Raw genomic sequence first — 16,351 nt, forward strand, 5'->3', positions numbered from 1 at the left:
AAACTCATCCTTAAGATTCTGTTCTTTAGAACCAATCCTGGTACCAAAATCTGCATGAGTCAGGGTTCTCCAGAGAAACAGAACCAATAGGATGAATGAATGTGTGTGTGTGTGTGTGTGTGTGTGTGTGTGTGTGTGTGTGTGTGTATGTGTGTGTAGGGAGAGAGAGGCAGAAAGACAGAAAGACACACACACACGCACACACACACAGATAGAGACAGACAGACAGACAGAGGTTTATTTCAAGGAGTTGGAAAGTCCAAAATCTACAGGATGGACTGACAGACCAGAGATCAATGGGAGAGCCAATGATGCAGTTCAAGTCCAAAAGCTGTCAAGCTGGAGACCAAGAGAAGAGCCAATGTTGCCATTCAAGTCCAAGGGCCATCTGCTACAGAACTGCCTCTTGCTTGGGGGAGGTCAATCTTTTGTTCTGTTCAGGCCTTCACTTGATTGGATGAGAACCACCTGCATTATAGAGGACAATTTGCTTTACTCAAAATTCACAGATTTTGAAGTTATTCTCATTCAAAAACATCCCCACAGGATCATCCATAATAATGGTTGACCACATATCTGGGCAATGTGGCCCAGCGAAACCGACACATAAAATTAACCATCACACTTACTTTCTTTTTGTCCTTCTTTCTTTCTTTTTAACACAGTATTTTATGGCAATAATTCACAGCTTATGGTTTATGTAATGTATTTTTTCACATAAAGTATTCTATGTAATTGCCAGCAAAACCCCATGCACTAGATAGGGAAGGCAGTAGATATTTCCTTTTTACATGCAGTAAGATTATATCTCAGGGAGGAGAGGTAATTTGCTCAAGGCTAACCAGCCAATATTTGGCCATTCCAGGAGTCCAACCCAGACCTTCTGATGTAAGATTCCTGGCTCTTTCTAATGATTTTTAGTTCCCAAAACCTCGGCTGAGAGTTCACTGAAGATTGCAACACTGTCCTCATTTTAAACCACTTATTTAGATCCATGGTATCCCTGGAGTCACCCTGGCTTTTACGATACGTCATTTTCAGGGTGTGGGGCAAGGGGGTGGGCATTTTCTAGATTCCTTCTTATTATTTTTGAATGCATTATATTAGCTTTCTCTCGCCTTGGACAGTTAGCGGCACTCGAGAGATGCTGGAATTGATGGTGTGGTTCTAGAAGGAGCAAGATGGATAAGGTTCTCCTTTCCATTCAGCCCATTTACCTTTCAAACAGGAATCACCAGTGAATCAGTAAGAAAAGGGGGCCTGGAGCATTTTCTTCCCCTAATAAGGATGCCACCTTGTTTACTCCTCACATTAGATACTGTTATCACCTTTTGTAATGGGCCTGGATGGGCTCTGCTGTCTCAGGTTCAGCACCATTTTGTGGCTGAAGCAGCAAAGATTTTATTTTTAGATGATAAGCCCATGGATCAGACAGTATACCTTAAACCTGGATTAACCTCCATCTCATTGACAGCTCTTGAAAAATAGGAATTAAGCAAAGTGTTCCATAGGATGAATGGAGAGAAGTACAAAATTAAAACAGAGATAGAGGGAGAGAGACAGAACCTGAGGTTTCAATAAAAATAATACAATGGCCTCAGCAAATTATACCTTAAGCTTGAACTAGTAATTCATATCATATTAATTTTTTTCCACAAAGCCTTTCTTCTTGCATAAAATACACACAAACTAGGAAAGTTCTCCATGATTGCTCCAGAAGATCTCCATGATGTCTCCAAAGCACTTTCCTGTATATCATGAAGACGATAGGAAGTTCAAGAGGACATAGTCAGTCCAACTCAGTGATTCTTGTTAGCATCTTCTTTGTGCCTGGCACTGTGCTAGCAACTTTTAAGAAATTCAAAGATGCTGAAACTCCGAGAGGGGAGAAAGGTGTCAACTTAATCCACAAACACACTTTTGTGGTGGCCCTTTATACAGCCAGCACTGTTCTAGGAACCATGGTACTCAGAGAGGAAACTGAGAGAAAAACAAAGCGTTCATCCTTTAGCGAGCTTAGAATCTAGCTAGGAATAATAGTGAGATAGAAAACCTTACACATAGGAAAGAAGTAAAGTAGCCATTAATTGTCTGGCTGTAAGAGCAACTAGGTTTCTGAGAAGAAAGAGATGGAGGTGGACGGGTACCTTTGGAAAGGCGGCAGGAGGGGATTCCAAAACTGGGACTAGAAGGGCAGGAAGGATTTATACAGACAGAGGGGAGGTTATAAAGGTATTCCTAGGAGAGTGAGGAAAAAGGGAACACAGGAACAGAGAAGGGAATGAGCATGGTAAATATGGGAAGCAGCAAGGAGAACTCTCAACACATGAAAGAAAGTACTGTTGGCGACATCATAGAAGTGGCCTCATGGACACATAGAGGGCACAGTGGACTAGAAACCAGAGGGCTCAAGGCCCATAGATGTTATCATGGCTCTGTATTTACTACATGGGTGGCCATGGTTAGGCACGTTAGCTGCTTTGTGCCCCCTGCCCTGGTGCCCTGACTTAATTGCCGTCGTGTGAACATACTGACAGTAGAATACGGTTCTCTCATGCTTGTTGTAAATTCTACCAGAGATGATACATGAAGAAGTGTTTTTTTAAACAGTAAAGTCAAAATCAAGACCCCTTCTTCCATTTTGTATTACACCAGCATGGTGATGAAATGGCTCCTGAGTTCATATTAGGGCTTGTTTTCTAGTCAACTATAGGCAGAAGATTACTTTGTGTGGGGACAGGGGATGCTGGTTAGTTGATATGAAGGAATTTTTGCCCCTGAAGGAGCCTGGATACAGGGGAGACAGATTAGCCATGTGAGAGGTGTGTCCCGGGTTCTCTGCTGAGCTGTTCAATGAGACCATGACCTCCCTGAAAGAGGCTCCTGGTCTCTGACACCAGAAGAAACAGGTGACAAAACTGTACATGAAGGTCAGTGAGGTGTGATGGAAAGATAACCGGACCTAGAGTGAAATGTATATGAGATCAGATTTAAGGGTTTACTCCATAAATATGCAAACTTAAGAAAAAGCAGCTTCCTATTTCTGGGCCCTGGTTTCCTCATCTGTCAAACTGAAGTAAAAACAGCACCTGTCCCATTTCTTCATAGAGTGAGTTGTTGAAAGGGTCAAATTCACAACATGGTGAGAGGTTTCTGTAAACTCTAAAGTGGCAGGACAACTTGCCCTATTTTTTTCTTATTAATAAATTAAAACCAAGTTTTCTGACCAGTTACAATCTACTATTTTAGCCTGCTCTGTCATCACTTCATAAAGTTTGTATTTCAGAGAGCTAGCTGTACCTAAGCACAGCACCAGTACAGCAGTTAGGCCGAATTCTTAGAATTTCTATGTAAGTAAATCAAATCCCCGATTTAGGAAGAAGATGACAGAGTCATAAAGTATTTTTAGAAAATAAAAGTTTAGATCTGCAGGTAAACACAAGGGCAAATTCTCTCAGCTCTATTTTACCCTGCCTGATCATTTGCTTTACATAGGCAAGAACACAGAGCTCAATAGGGTTTTCAGAGTATTCTAGTTACAAAAGTGTTCCCACTCAACTTCCTTACTTTACAAATATAAAAATTTAATACACAGAAACCTCAAGTAAAAGAATTGGGAGAAATGTTTATTTCGGTCTTCTGCCCATTTTTGGATTGGGTTATTTGTTTTTTTGATAATGAGCTGCATGAGAGGCTTGTAAAATTTGGAGATTAATCTTTTGTCAGTTGCTTCATCTGCAAATACTTTCTCCCATTCTGAGGGTTGTCTTTTCATCTTCTTTATGGTTTTCTTTGCTGTGCAAAAGCTTTGAAGTTTCATTAGGTCCCATTTGTTTATTTTTGTTTTTATTTCCATTTCTCTAGGAGGTGGGTCAAAAAGCATCTTGCTGTGCTTTATGTCATAGAGTGTTCTGCCTATTTTGTCCTCCAAGAGTTTTATAGTGTCTGGCCTTACATTTAGGTTTTTAACCCATTTTGAGTTTATTTTTGTGTATGGTGTTAGGGAGTGTTCTAATTTCATTCCTTTACATGTAGCTGTCCAGTTTTCCCAGCACCACTTATTGAAGAGGCTGTCTTTTCTCCACTGTATATGCTTGCCTCCTTTATCAAAGATAAGGTGACCATATGTGTGTGGGTTTATCCCTGGCTTTCTATCATGTTCCATTGATCTATATTTCTGTTTCTCTGCCAGTACCATACTGTCTTGATTACTGTAACTTTGTAGTATAGTCTGAAGTCAGGGAGCCTGATTCCTCTGGCTCCCTTTTTCTTTCTCAAGATTGCTTTGGCTATTCAGGGTCTTCTGGGTTTCCATACAAATTGTGAAATTTTTTGTTCTAGTTCTGTGAAAAATGCCAGTGGTAGTTTGATGGGGATTGCATTCAATCTGTAGATTGCTTTGGGTAGTGGAGCCATTTTCACAATGTTGATTCTTCCAATCCAAGAACATGGTATATGTCTCCATCTATTTGTATCATCTTTAATTTCTTTCATCAGTGTCTTATAGTTTTCTGCATACAGGTCTTTTGTCTCCTTAGGTAGGTTTATTCCTAGATATTTTATTCTTTTTGTTGCAATGGTAAATGGGAGTATTTTCTTAATTTTACTTTCAGATTTATCATCATATACAGATTGCCAACAGACACATGAAAGAATGCTCAACATCATTAATCATTAGAGAAATGCAAATCAACACTACAATGAGATATCATCTCATATCAGCCAGAATGGCCATCATCAAAATCTCTACAAACAATAAATGCTAGACAGAGTGTGGAGAAAAGGGAACCCTCTTGCACTGTTGGTGAGAATGTAAATTGATAGAGCCACTATGGACAACAGTATGGAGGTTCCTTAAAAAACTAAAAATAGAACTACCATATGAGCCAGCAATTCCACTACTGGGCATATACCCTGAGAAAACCATAATTCAAAAATTGTCATGTACCAAAATGTTCATTGCAGCTCTATTTACAATAGCCAGGTCATGGAAGCAAACTAAGTTTCCATTCTATCAACAGATCAATGGATAAAGAAGATGTGACACATATATACAATGGCATATTACTCAGCCATTAAAAGGAATGAAACTGTGTTATTTGTAGTGAGGTGGATGTCATACAGAGTGAAGTAAGTCAGAAAGAGAAAAACAAATACCGTATGCTAACCCATATATATGGTATCTAAAAAAAAAAAAAAAGGTCATGAAGAACCTAGGGGCAAGATGGTAATAAAGATGCAGACCTACTAGAGAATGATCTTGAGGATGGGGGAGGGGCAAGGGTAAGCTGGGACAAAGTGAGAGAGTGTCATGGACATATATACACTACCAAATATAAAATAGATAGCTAGTGGGAAGCAGCCACATAGCACAGGGAAATCAGCTCTGTGCTTTGTGTCCACTAGAGAGGTGAGATAGGGAGGGTGGGAGGGAGGGAGACACAAGAGGGAAGAGATATGGGGACATATGTATATGTATAACTAATTCACTTTGTTATAAAGCAGAAACTAACACACCATTGTAAAGCAATTATACTCCAATAAAGATGTCAAAAAAATAAAGGGGACATTAAACCCTTAAAGAATAAAAAAAGGAATTGGGAGGCCAGAAGGGGGCGCTCTCATGCCCTACAATGATAACCCAGCAGGAATAAAGACAGAGACATAGAGCATGGACTTGAGGACATGGGGAAGGGGAAGGGTGAACTGGGAAAAAGTGAGAGAGTAGCACTGAAATATATACACTACCAAATGTAAAATAGATAGCTAGTGGGAAGCAGCTGCATAGCACAGGGATGTCCGCTAAGTGCTTTGTGACCACCTAGAGGGTTGGGATAGGGAGGGCTGAAGGGAGGCACAAGAGGGAGGGGATATGGGGATATAGATATACATATATCTGATTCACTTTGTCATACAGCAGAAACTAACACAAGACTGTAAACAATTATACTCCAATAAAGATGTTAAACATAATTAATTAAATTGTCAAAAAGAAGAAGAACAAGAAAGACTTCTCTTCTTGCTTGACAAGGGTTTGGTCAATGAGATTGTCAGGTCTCAGCCAAGGAAAAGCCACTGTACTTGGAACTCTTGATTCATCTGATGGACTCTTTCTTTACCTTAGTCCTCTCAGCTTCCTCTTCCTATCTTTAAAAGAATTATCCTCTGCTTGTTGTGCGGGACTTGCACATGGCTCACCATGGTTACAGACCCCAAATTGCAATTCTTTTTTTTAAAATTTATTTTATTTTTGGCCTCATTGGCTCTTCCATTGCTGTGCACGGGCTTCCTCTAGTTGCGGCGATCGGGGCTACTCTTCGTTGGGGTGTGCGGGCTTCTCATTGCGATGGCTTCTCTTGTTGTGGAGCATGGGCTCTAGGTGCGTAGGCCTCACTAGTTGTGGTGCGCAGGCTCAGTAGTTGTGGCTCACGGGCTTAGTTGCACCGCAGCATGTAGGATCATCCTGGACCACGGCTCAAACCTGTGTCCCCTGCATTGGCAGTCAGATTCTTAACCCCTGAGCTACCAGGAAGCCCTGCAATTCTTTGTTGATCCTGAATAAACCTTTTTTTTTTTTTTTTGCTGGAGAAATATCTGGCGTTATATTTGTTTTAGGTCAACAATTTGGTGGCCCATATCAGGATTCAGAGAGGGCCCCCGACAACTCTGAGGCTGGTGAGGAAACAGGTGTGGTATCCACATTGAATCCATTGTTGCTCACTGCTTTTCTCACCGACCCCAGGGTTTCTTTCTCCTGGATCCAAGCTTCTGCCGTCTTTGCATTTTGAAGCTCTTTAGGTTTTATTTGGGATCTATTTTAAGGCTTTGTCTTTTCTGGTTAAGACCTTGCTCTGTCTGTAAGTACTCATTTTGCACTTCTATCTGATTTTTGAAATCAGGCTGTTGCAACTGGAACCGTGTTGTCCCTTGGCCTGATTCCTTTAGGAACAGGGGCTGTTCCTCCTGGAACTGGCTACCCTTTGGCCCATTCCTTTTAGAAGGTATGCTGTCCTATTGGAACTTCACTGTTAAAGCTTCAGTCTGATTTCTTCAAAATTAAGCTGTTTCATTAGAGCTGTGTTGAGGGGCTTTCATCCCTGCTCCTTTGGGACGAGACTGCTCCCATAGAACAGGCTGTTTGAACTGTTTGAGCTGTTTAAGCTGTTTGAGTTGTTTCAGCTGTTTGAAAATTATGCTTTGCTCTAGAGAAAAACCTCTGAGAAATGGGATCCCAGTTCTGTAAATATTTTCACGGCAACCCCCTTCTCCCACAGAGATCACAATTGATTTTATGTTTAAAAAACACTGTCCTTTCTCATGTGAATTTCGAACTTAAGGGAGTGACCCAACCAAACGCAATTTAGAACATCAATGACCATTATGGGGAACTTTTGAAATCCCCAAACGTACTTTTCTTAAAACCGAATTGGACAACCATAACTCTAAAATTTCCAAAACTGAATAGAACACCTACTTTGATTGATATTTTGAGGCTTCCAAAATGTTATCAGGAGTCTATAATTGCCTCTCTGCAAAATAAGATTTTAAGATAACAGAGGCAAACAAATGATTAAAGAAAGAAAGGATGGATTTTGAAGACTCATGCTCCTCTTCTCTGGCTCCTCCTGTTCAGGTCCTGACTCAGACACCATCTTCCTCCTTCCCTTTTATACTGCCTATACCTCCTCTATACCCTCAGTTTCCCCATACAAATTATATTGCCAAACTTCCCTTTTTCCCTGAAGCTCTCCCTGCCCCACTTTTCTCTGAGCCTATCAGAACCTACCACTTTAAAATTAAGCCTTCTGAGGATCCAGAGGCTAAACCTTTAATTTTTTATATTCCCTGGACTAAAGTTTCACTGCAAGCCATAGTCAAAGATTTTCCCAAAATAACTGAAGCTCCTCACAGACTTTCTGAAGAATTTAATATGGTCATTCAGACTTATCAACTTATATCAGCTAGTTTATATGCTTGTCGGTGAAGGCCAGGCCCAGAATTGGATGGAAATTGCTAATTGGGAAAAATCCTGAAATGTCTGCAGAATTACAAACTGGAGACCAGCCCACTAACTTATTATATGATCAGGCTTGGGCAATCCCTGGGTGACATCATCACGAAATACCTAGGGCTTTTTCAAAGACTGTTGATTGGAACAAAATTCAGGCTTGCACAAAAAATCTGATGAACATGTTCATAACTTACAATTTACTTCAGATTGTTTTCAAGGAAAACTTTGGTCTTCCAATGTTGATTCCACCCAGGTAGCTTTTAACTATGTGTTTATTAGTGGGCTGAATTGGGACCTTTTCCTTCTAGTAAAAGGAAGGATGGAAAGGATGGAATGGAAAACTATGTCCACTCCAGGTGTAGTTAGTCTGGCAAACCAGCTCTCTCACATTCTAGAGGGGTCATCTAAAAGGAAGACAACTATAATTCTTAAACTTCAACTCCAGCAAATAAAGGCCCCTAAACAAAACCAAAACCCTCCTATTTTCTGCTAGTATTGTAAAGAGCCAGGGCATTGGAGAAGACATTGTGACAAATTCAAGTGCTTCAGGCGCCTTCAGTTCTCCAACCAGCCTGTCCAACATCCAACTCTCAATGGAGGGGCTCTGAGGAACTACAGGGGCGCTTCCCAATTCTCCCTCTTAATAAGCTTGGGGAAACATGGCTCCAGATTGGCGATGACTGATATCCAGTTCTAATTGACACTGAAACCGCACTCTCGATGCTCAACCCCAACTACTATAAAGCAGCCTTGGGGCACTAAAACAGATCAAATAGTGGGATTGCGAATGAACCACAGAAGGTTTCTTTCTCTGAACCTACTTACTTTGTTTAGGCCCTTTGAGAAATACACACCGTTTCCTCCTTAGTTCCCCAGCTCCTCTCCATTTATTAGGCTGAGGCTTTTTAGGAAAGCATTATGTCTTAGAATTTGAAAGTAGTTATCATAGCAGCCAACCAGATGAATTAAGTGACCCTTTGACATCTTTAATTTGCTGTGGCTCTGATGGCACTAGAGCTGATTCTGGAAACATTGATCATTTGTCCTTATTGAATCTGCTGCCACCCTTTGTATAGGCAAAATCTCAAACTGATATTGGCAAAATTCCATTAAGATTCATATAGATCCCTCAAAACCTCTCCCAAGAATTAATCAATACCCTATAAATAAAGAAGCCCTTCAAGTTATAAAGCCCATAATAGAAGATTACAAGGCTCAAGGGCTCATTGTCCCTTGTACTAGTCCCAGTAATACTCCTATTTTGCCAGTGAGAGATCCTCTGAGCAATAAACAACATTGTTATCCCTCAACACCCTGTTGTTCCTAACCCTCATACGCTACTAACATCCATTTCCACCAGAAGCAAGTTCCTTACCGTAATTGATTTATGCAGTGCATTCTTTAGTATTCCAGTTGACGAAGCTAGCCAACACCTATTTGCCTTCACCTGGGAAGAAAAGCAATTCACCTGGACAGTAATGCACCATGGTTTTAATGAGAGTTCCTCTTTTTTCTCACAAATCCTGAAGGCTGATCTGGCTGATATAAAGTTTTCTAGGGGTTCTACGTTGTTGCAATATGCGGATGATTTCCTTCTTTGCCCTCCTTTCCAATCCTCCTCACAAGAAGACAGCATCCCTTTGTTAAAGGCTGTATCCTCAAAAGGACGCAAAATTGCCAAGGAAAAAATGCAGTTTTCCCAAACCCAGGTTCAATAATTAGGACATCTAATATCAGAACAAGGGCTACACCTAAATCCAGAGCGGCTTCATGGTGTCTTAAGTTTCCCAAAACGCAAAACTAAGCGCCAACTGAAAACTTTAGCTCAGCCTAGTTCGTTACTGCTGAAATTAGGTTCAAAAATCTCTCTTATGGGGCTTCCCTTGTGGTGCAGTTCTTGGGAGTCCACCTGCCGATGCAGGGGACACGCGTTTGTGCCTCGGTCCAGGAGGATCCCACCAGCCGCAGAGCGCCTGGGCCCGTGAGCCACGGCCTCTGGGCCTGCACGTCTGAAGCCTGTGTTCTGCAATGGGAGAGGCTGCGGCAGTGAGAGTCCTGCGTCCCCCCCCCCCAAAAAAAGTCTCTCTTATGGCCGAACTTCTGCAAGGTTTCCTAAAGAACAACAACACCGATCCACTTTTATAGGAAGAATCAGACGACATAGCCTTAAAAGAGAGTTTGACAAACACACCTGCTCTTGGGCTTTCCAATGATCAGATTCCCTTTTACCTTTCTGTGTATGTAAAGGAAAGAAACATCCTTGGGGGTACTCACCACAAGACACAGGAGCCATCATCAACCCATAGGGTATTATAGCCAGCAAATGGACCCTGTGGCATGGTGATACCTCCCTTGCCTTAGAGGCATTCCCACCACTGCCCATTTGATTAAGCCCACTGAGAAAAATCATGGGGGAGCCGCTTTAACCATTTTTGTACCTCATGAAGTAGAAACCCTCCTGAATTCTCATCACACTCAACATCCCTTAGTCAGCTGCCTCACCTGCTATGAAGACCTTTTGTTAACTGCTCCTCACATAACTCCTTTACACTCTAATGAGCTTAACCCTGCTACTCTTCTCCCCTCCGTCACTGACAAAAGTCCCTCACAACTACTTAATGCTGACTTATCATGATGATCTGCAGGAAATTCCTTTGGGTAACACTGAATTCTCATGATTCTTTTAAAAATGTGACAGTGGCAAAAATATTGTGTTGGGTATGCTATCGCCACTCCTTTTGATATTGTTGAGGCAGCACCTTTACCTATGACTACTTCAGCCCACCAGGCTGTATTATACACTCTTGCAAAGGCTTGTACTTTAGCCAAGGGCAGAACTACCAATATTGATACTGGTATTAGATATGCTTTCAGGGTAGCTCATGAGTTTGGAATGTTGTAGAAACAACATGGCTTCCTTACTTCCAGCGGAAATAAAATTTAAAGTGGCCTCTCTGTTCAGGGATTATTGGATGAAATACATTTACCTGCCATTTTAGCTATTATCAAGATCCTGAGGCATTCTCAACTTGATGCTCTGGAAGCTAAGGGAAATCACTTTGCTGACATTTCCGCAAGGAATGCTGCCCTTAAAGTAATCGACAAGAGCCAAACCTCTTTGATGGTTCACAGGGATAGTTCCCCAAATTATAACTTAGAAAAACTGGCTAGAGAAGCCCAACATTTGGCCTCAGAAAAGGGAAACAAGATTGGAAATTCAATAATTGTTGGTTTGATAAAAAGTGAAAGCTCTGAGTCAGACAAAATAGCAGCAGGGTTTTACAGGAGACTAAATTTCCCACTGCTAACCACTGTACATGCATTAAACTATTGGCCTACCGACAAAATGATAACATTTATGAATCAATATTGGTGGGGAAACATTAACAAGGGGGCAAAAAGTACCTACCTCATTAGATCCCAAGGTGTGAGACTTGCTTAGCCTTGGAAAATCCTGCCAAATTATTTCTTAAGAGGCCGTAAATGCATTCCTTTAGCAATGAGTTAAAGTTGCTGTTGTTTCCCATCCTCCAGTATTTGATGTTTTCATTTTGGGAGGAGGTTAGCAGTTCTAATAGGTGTGTAGTCCTGTCTTATTGTTTTCATTTGTAATTCCCTAATGGCATATGAAGTGTATCATGTTTGTGTTAACTTATTTATTATCTGTATATCTTGTTTGAATATACACTTGTCCCACTTGTCCAAAATACAACTCAGAGAAGACCGTCTGTACTGCTCCCAGCCATTTTAAACTGCCTAATGGACCATTCAGGCTCTGGAAAAAGGATTCCATACACCTTCCTCCACCTTGTGGATATAAACATGCTTTAGTCATAATCTGTATGTTTTCACACTGGACTGAAGCCTCCACTTGCAGAAAGGCTACTGCCCCTTCTGTGGCTAAAGTCCTTTTGGAAAAGATTATCCCTATCTGGGGAACTCCTCTCAAACTTCATAATGATTGAGGCACCCATTTTACTGGTCAGGTACTTCAACCAGTCTGCACTGTTTGGCCAGTTTTACAGCACTTTCACTGCACTTACCAGTCCTCTGGTTTAGTCCAATGCACTAACAGCATTATTAAACCTCAGTTGGCAAAATTTGTAGAGGGCCTCTTATTACCTTGGCCAGAAGCATTGCCATTGGTCCTTCTGAATCTCAGAACCACCCCTTTTGGAACTCACAAACTCTCGCCCTCTGAGAGAGTCACAGGATACTCACTTGGCTCCTGCCTCTTTTGAGCCACAACAGATAAAAGGAGAGATACTCTGATATTTCAAAGGCCTAATTGCTTCTATTATAAATAATCATGTTTTGATAGAGCAATCTTTTCACAGTGTGCTTTCAGGAGAGGAAGATACTAAGCATCACACCTTGCAACCTGGACATTTCATCTATTGGAAAAGACACTTCCAGAAGGAATCTCTTCAACCTTGCTAGGAAAGGCCCCTATCAGGTACTGCTAACAAACCCTTGTGCCACCAAGCTCCAGGGGATAGCCCCGTGAACTCACGTGACACACCTAAAGAAAGCACCAATCCTGAATGGACCTGCACGTCATCTGGTGATACGAAAGTAGAGGTTTTCTGAATTTGAAGCAGACAATATCTGATAAGACAGCTTTCCCAATATATCCAGATTAGGTCTGTTGGAAGTTTGTCTGCCAAACCCCTGATGGTGGCATAATGCTTCAGATGATCTCCTATGTGGATGATCTTGATAACACGAACTTTAGATAAAAAGTGCCTAACAGTTCTCCCTCCTGCCCCTCCTTGTTACTCTAATGTGACTTCAATAGGTTTCCAAACTGTGCACTTTCACTCTAACATGGGATAGTACACCAAGGATGGTCCTTCCTGACACTGAGGGACAAAAACCTGCTGAAACAGGAAATCAGACTTGATCAGTGATGCAGAGAAAGATCTTGATCAAAGGAGAGGAGTGTAAAAATTAATAAAGAGAAACTCCAATTAAAATAGAGTCGGGAGGCTAGAAGGGTGAGCTCTCACACCCTATGACGAGAACAGAGTCCAACAGGAAGAAGAAAGACTTCCGTTTCTTGCCTGGCAAGAGCTCGGCCAATGAGAGACTGTCATGACTCAGCCAATGAAAAGCCACCACACTTCCAACTCTCAGCTGCCAATGGACACTTTGTTTACTATAGCCTTCCTAACTTCCTCTTCCTCTCTTTGAAAGAGTTATCCTCTCCCTGTTGGGGGGATTTGCACGTGGCTCACCATGGTTGCAGACCCTGAATTGCAATTCATTTTTGATCCGGAATAAACCCATTTTTGTTGGGGCAATACCTGACAGTCTATTTGTTTTAGGTCAACACAATCTTAACACTAGTCTGGATAAACCTGCACGACTTTAGTGTCTTCTCAGTACTAGCATTCTAGCCCTGGCAGCCTTCTTTTGCTCTCCTGCCGGAAAACAAAAGCAAAACAAACAAACACCACAGCAGGCTTCTTTGACTGGGTCTTAATATCATGTGGTTGTCACTTTGCCTCAAGTTACACAAAATGCCTGACCCATATACAGGGCACACCACGGACTGGAAGAGGACCACGGTTTTGTGAGAGAAGACTGAGAGAGAGTGCCCTTAGGAGGCTGTGAATCTCCCCAGCCAAGGAAGACGGATGGAAGTTGGGTCCTCTCCTCACATCCACTCAAGCAAGTAAGAGGGTGTTCAAGACCACTCCCTAGAGCTTCAAGTGTGCCGCCTCTCCACCAGAAACCATGAGGTACTGTGACATGCTGGCAGGAGCATGGGGAGGAGTGCATTTGCCCTACCTCCCAGCTCGAGCCCCATCTAGGAACGCCCCACCCCACCCCACAGTGAGACATCACCACAGTAGCCATTGTTTGGTCTGTGAACTCCTGCCCCAGGAGACCCCATAGGCGTCTCCAAGAGTCTCAGAGTGAAGCCAGAGAGCCCTTGACCCTTACCCACTACCCTCTTGGAGAGGGTCCTGCCTCCAGCCCCTCCCCCACCTTCCAGCATAAGAGGGCCAAATTTCCCTCAGATTCTCTGAGAAAGGAGAGCAAGGAGGGCCTCATGAATGAGGCTGGAGAGGCCTCCCTCACGGAGGTGGCCGCTTCCTTCTCCCCTCAAGCCTCGCAGAAATACCTGGCATCCATGGGAGGCAGAGATCTGCCCTGAGCCCTAGGTGCTGGCAACCTCAGCGGGGATGTGATACCCAAGGTTACCACGGTGGGCGCCATGGGAAAGGTGCCCAAGAAAGTCATACCTAAGTGGGTGCGAGGCTCCGTCAAGTTGTTGAATGTGAAGAATGGGTATGGTTTCATCAGTAGGCATGATACCCACGAAGGTGTGTTCGTTCAACAGATGGCCATCCCCCAGAACAACCCTCGCAAGTTCAAACGCAGCGTGGGCAAAGCCGAGACTGTCGAGTTCCACGTTGTGCAGGGCGAGCGGGGCACCGAGACCACTAACGTGAGCGGGCGCCCCAGTGGAGGGAAGCCGCTATGTTGCCCACAGCCCCCGCTTCCGCTGGGGATTCTCTATCCACGGCCGAGCCCCGCCACCATACGGTCCCAAGGGTGCTGAGCACAACGTTGACAAAGGCGAGGGCAGTGGCGAAGGCTTCACTGTGGCCCAGGGCCTGAGGCGCCGTAGGCCTGGCCACCCCCAAGAGCAAAGGCCTCGGTGCTTCCCGCACTGCCTCAGATCCCCAGACTTGACCTGTCGCCCATCGATCCTGGCTACCACCAGCGGCCCATGGCCCGACCACCTGACAGGGTCCGCACAGAACACAAGGCCCCAGAGCCTGCCGTGATGGCATCAGGGCCCCAGCTACCTGCTAAGCTGCCCTAGGGACCTAGGCACCTCTCTTGGTCCAAGACCCTCACAAGGCATCCCTGCGGAGCTGGAGGTGGAGCACAGGGAGAGCCAGCACGACGCCTGCGGCGATCTGCAACAGAGGCCTCCTCCAAGCTATGGATCCCGCCGCCCCAATAACCCGCGCCGCCGCCCACAGCAGACGCCTGGCGTCCAGGGCCAGGATCTGGAGGGAAGAGAGGGCAAGATCAAGAAGAGCCCCAATGAAACACCTGCCTTTGTTGCTGTGGACAAGAAGAGCAGCGCCGCTGAGGTGGAGAACCCCCTGGTCGTGGATGCCCCCTCTGCCATCCGGGCCAAGTAATAGCTTGGCTCCCTCCCCCGGAACTCCCTGGCCTGGACTGCAGGTGTTGTCCCCTTGAAGAGATAATGCCCTTTGTTGCAATGCAGTCCAAACATCCACACTGACTGTTAGATTTGTGCCCTGAGAAAAATACATGCCCCTTCCCCAGGGGCTGGGGAAGGATAAATTACAAGACTTATGTATTTCTAAATTCCCTCATACCATCTGCCTTGGTAGTTTCTGTACACACACACACACACACACACACACACACACACAGAGGCACACACACACCTCTGAATCTATTCTTTTTAAAGATCTGACCAGGACCGCAGCTTTTATTCTGTATCCCCAGGTGAATGAGTTGAAGTAATTTTAAAAATTATTTTTTATTTTTAACACAGAAATGAAGATTATCTGATATTGAAGATGTTCTGACATTGCTGTTGTGATATTACTCACCTGAGTGGTCATTTTCTCAATAAAACATTTCATGTTGCTTTTATATGATATCACTGTTGTCTGAAATTTTTTAAAGCCTACTAGCCCATAATTGTATTGAGACTGTCCTTTCAATCTTTTTTTAGAATGAGTTTTAGCAAAGATCCTACATATTGTTCTCTTTACAAGCCATGAATTTAAGACTAATTCTGGACTCAAACATTGAATGTCTTGGGGTATTCTAAAAGATAAGAATACATGAAGATAGAAGTATCCCCATCTCTTTTATTTTCATCCTCTTCCCCTACCCTGGAATTTGAGCAATAAATCAGGAGGGTGGGCCCAACTACCCACATTACTTCATAGGTAGTACTCTATGTGGCAAAACGCAAAAAACTGAGTACATCACCATGACACGTAAGAAATGTGGCTCTCTGGAAACAGAATTTGCCTCACTGTGTGCCTTTTTTTTTTCCTTTTAATGGATTTAATCTAACACCATTTAAGTATACAAAAGAAAATGGGCATGAGGGGCTGGAGGGGGGCGGTGGAAATGAGATATGCTGGTCAAGGGGTATGAACATTCAGTAGTAAGTTGAGTAAGTTCCGGGGAACTAATGTACAGCATGAAGACTATCGTTAACAATACTGTATTGTATACTTGAAAGTTGCTATAAGAGTAGAGCAGTAATGTTCTCACCATGACAACAACGACAAAATGCTAATTATGTGAGGTGAAAGATGTGTTAATTAA

At 43.2% G+C, this 16,351-nt stretch overlaps 1 pseudogene across 1 annotated transcript; it reads left to right on the forward strand.

Annotated features, from left to right (window-relative positions):
* Positions 1-14,069: 14,069 nt before the first annotated feature.
* Positions 14,070-15,177, forward strand: LOC309840056 (Y-box-binding protein 3-like; annotated as a pseudogene). Its single transcript has one exon. The product of its transcript is annotated as a Y-box-binding protein 3-like (transcript).
* Positions 15,178-16,351: the final 1,174 nt, after the last annotated feature.

The sequence above is a fragment of the Grampus griseus genome, assembly GCF_964374135.1.
Source record: "Grampus griseus genome assembly, chromosome: X".
Lineage (NCBI taxonomy): Eukaryota > Metazoa > Chordata > Mammalia > Artiodactyla > Delphinidae > Grampus > Grampus griseus.